The 3,881-nt window shown below is 43.9% G+C and overlaps 1 protein-coding gene across 1 annotated transcript in view; it reads right to left on the bottom strand.

The window, feature by feature from the left end:
• ADAMTS16 (ADAM metallopeptidase with thrombospondin type 1 motif, 16) overlaps nt 1-3,881 on the bottom strand; it is a 253,436-nt gene that overhangs the window by 156,140 nt on the left and 93,415 nt on the right. The window lies entirely within an intron of this gene.

The raw sequence follows: 3,881 nt of genomic DNA, 5'->3' as shown, positions 1-3,881 counted from the left end.
GGTGAGGTTGGCCCAGGATCAGGCAGTGTTTCCTTCTGCTGTGCATAGGGTCGCTATGAGTTGGTACTGACTCGATGGCACCGAACAACAACAACAAAGATTTACAGCCTCGGAAACCCTGTACAGGGTTGCTATGGGTTGGAACCAACTCGATGGCACTTAACAACAGCCATGATTAAAAGACCCTGGTAGCATAGATAGTTAAATGCTTGGCTGTTAACCTATGGCCAATAGTTCAACGTACCAGCCTCTCTGTAGGAGAGAGATGTTGCAGTCTGTTCCCATAAAGATTATAGCTGAAACAAAAAGGCAATTCTACTGTGTCCTATGGTTCAATGTGAGCTGGAATGGACTCAGCACAGTACAACTACAAGTCATTACTGTCTGTTCATCACTGTCTAGGCTTGTCAATGCCAGGGTCTCGAGTGAACGAGATAGGAGGAAAGAGGAAGGGAGGAGAGAGATGAATCCAAGAAGGATAAAGTGGTTACTGGCCCAGGTGATAGTCTGTAGCCAAGAATGCCATGATGCAACCAAGACAGCGAATGGAGAAGCTGTGCTTGTAGCTGACGCGGAAAGCATGATTTTTCATTTAAAGGATATTTCTCTACAAAACAGTAGTTGTGGAGTTGTTTCTGACTCAAGATGACCCGTGTGTGCCAGAGAGCTCCCCTACACAGAATTTTCAAGGTGGATCTTTGGAAGTAGATTGCCAGATCTTTCTTGCAAGTTTCCTCTCTGTGGTATTGGATCACCAGCTTTTCAATTAGCAACTGAACACTTAACCATTTTCATATTAAGGGATACCAAATGCTTGACTTAAACCCAAACATAATCCAGAGATGGGGACATGGAGAGCAGGAGCAGCTGAGGCCTCTAGATTCATGGGAAGAGAGGGACTGAGAGCTGGTGGCCAGGAGGCAGACTTGCAGAATGTGCCCTTTGGAGGTGTAAATTATTATATATGTCTGAGTGCTTAAAAAAGAAAAAAAAAGAGCTAAAATGAATAGAGAGAAATCCTGTTAACTGATGGTACATGGAGGGGATTATAATCATTGTAATTGTAATAAAACAAGGTATATGATTTGTTCAATGTAAAACTGATGATTTGCCCTGTAAACTCACTCAACTCACAATAAAAACCTTAAAAATATATATGTTAAAAACAAACACACACCTATTGCCCTTCAGAATTTCCTCAAGGCTGTAATCTTTATGGAAACACATTGCCTCATCTTTGTCCTAGAGAATGGCTGGACAGTTTAAGCTGCGAGCCTTTAGGACACAAGGGCTCATAATCCTAAGTGTACCTATTGCTGTCAAGATGACTCCAACTTACAGAGACCGATAGGATAGGCCAGAACTGTCCCATCGGGTTTCTAAAGCTTGAATTGGGCTGCTAACCTGAAGGTCGGCAGTTCAAAACTACCAGCGGTTCTGTGGGAGAAAGATGAGGCATTCTGCTCCCGTCAAGATTTATAGCCTCGGAAATCCTGCGCAATGTCACTATGAGTTGGAACTGACTCCACGGTACTTAACAACAGCAAGTTTTTACAGAAGGCTCTATGTGGTGCCACAGGATAAGTACTGGACTGCTAAACACACTAAGTGCAAATTGGACAGTTCAAATCTTCCAGCTGCTCCTGGAAACCCCGTACACGGTCGTGATGAGTTGGTACCAACTTGATGGTGCAGAACAACAGTCTTAACAGAAATAAACAGTCATTTCTTTATCTCATGAACTCACTTCTGGGTTTGAACAACCAGCTTTTCAACGAGGAACTCAGCACTTAACCAGAGCTGTTTAAATAATATCACAAAAAATCAGAACCAACATTTCCAGGCTTTCACTATTTCACAGAGACTGGGTCAAGCACGTTACCTGTACTGTTTAACGTTCATCCCATCAGGGCACTGCAAAAGAGGCATAATACAAGGAGACAGAGATTGAGGACTAGAGAGAGAATGTGTGGTGTGCTAGCCTGACCCAGTATCCCAGTTGTGACATGCTGCTGCCGGTATCCAGCAGCAGGACCCACCTAACGGAGCAAGCAGGATGTATCCAAAGAAACTGGCATGCAAACATTGCCCAAGTTCTGCAAAACTTCTGATGGGCATCAAGGGTGATATGGTGTTAGTTATTTTCACCTCTGCCCATCCTCTGAAGTTCAGTGAAAAGTCATTAATATTGTCGGGGAGACCAGATAGCAGGAACAATATGTCAGGGTTGTGGAAAGGGTTCCAACCTGCAACCATAGATCTGAGGTTACCCTAGAGAAAGAAGGATGGAAATTCAACACCAAAGTACCCTCCCAGGCTGACCTTTGTCCTGACTGTGACAAGACGTATTCTCTTTCAGCAATTGTCCCGAGTTACATGTACTACCATGTGGGCCAATGTTTGTGTCATGAGAAATCACAGTGTCATAGGTCTTCTGTCTTCCACTTGCTCAGCAACATTACCTATTATTTCTTCTTCCAGCAGAGACTCTGAAACTTCGCTGTGTATTAGCTCCTTCTGAGAAATTCACTTTACCATAAGGCTCCCTGGAGCCCACCCTGGTAAATTCTGGTTTTGTGGGATGGGAGTTAAGAGATGACTTCGTGAATGTACTTTAGCAGGTAACCCTCGGTGCTGGTCAGTCAGCTTTAGCACATAGCTACTCTTTATAGGGTTTCCAAGGAGAAGCTGGTAGGTTTGAACCGCTGACCTTGCAGTTAGAAGTCCAGTTCTTATCCTACAGTGCCACAACAGGACCCCCAGGTCAGCTGACCCATAATTCCCGGTACCACTCTCTGACAGGTTGTGATTCATTCCATTTGTGGAGAATGATGACTGTCCGCATATTGCAATGCAATGGATTTTAGAACATCAGCATGAAAGTTTCATCCAAGGATCATATTTTATATTAACAGTAACATACTTATAGGAGAATGAACAGAACACGTTTTGAAGATAAGTTTGGTATTTGGCAACCGAGAAATAGCACTGAACAATTACTATTCAGGTTTTAACCTACTATACAGTTTAACTTACAGTTAGATTTTTGCCTTTATGTACCATAGCTTCTTATTTAAAGTAATTGCCATGCCACATTATGGATTGAATTGTGTTCCCCAAATAGGTATATTGAAGTCTTAACCCTGTACTGCACTCCTGGTGGTACAATAAGTTAAATATTGGGCTGCAAACTGCAAGCTTGGCAGTTCAAACCCACCAGCCTTTCCATCAGAGAGAGATGAGGTAGTCTGATCCCGTAAAGATTGACAGCCTTGGGAACCCTAAGGAGTAGCTCTACTCTGTCCTATAGGGTAGCGTCATTACGGTTATTATGAGTCAGAGTCAACTAAACATCAATGGGGAAGGAGCTCTGGTAGCATAGTGGTTACGAGTCGGGCTGCTAACCTCAGGGTCAGCAGTTCGAAACTACCAGCTGTTCCGTGGGAGAAAGACGAGGCTTTCTGCTCCTATAAAGATTTATAGCCTCAGAAACCCTGTACAGGGTCACTATGAGTCAGAACCGACCACAGGGCACATAACCGCCACCAAGCCTATACCTGTGAATGTGCCCCTGCTCAGAAATAGGTTTTTTGTTGGGCTAATGAGGCCACACTGGAGTAGCTGGGGTACTAGTCTTCAGTGAGTGGTTTCTTATAAAATAACAGCGAAGATGGGGAGATCCATACACAGTGTGGCGATGTGACTCCAAGGAAAACTCCATGTGGGGATCTATCTACAAGTTCAGGAAAGTCAAGATACACCGGCAGTACTAGAAGCTGAAAGACACATGGCCAAAGCTCCTAGATCAGAGACAGAGAGAAAGCCCTGCCCATACCTCCTCTTCAAATCTTGTTGTTATTAAGTATCGTGGAGTCGGTTCC

The sequence above is a fragment of the Chrysochloris asiatica genome, unplaced genomic scaffold, assembly GCF_000296735.1.
Source record: "Chrysochloris asiatica unplaced genomic scaffold, ChrAsi1.0 scaffold00307, whole genome shotgun sequence".
Lineage (NCBI taxonomy): Eukaryota > Metazoa > Chordata > Mammalia > Afrosoricida > Chrysochloridae > Chrysochloris > Chrysochloris asiatica.
Note: the sequence above shows the minus strand (reverse complement) of the source record. Positions and strands in the feature narration are given on the sequence as shown.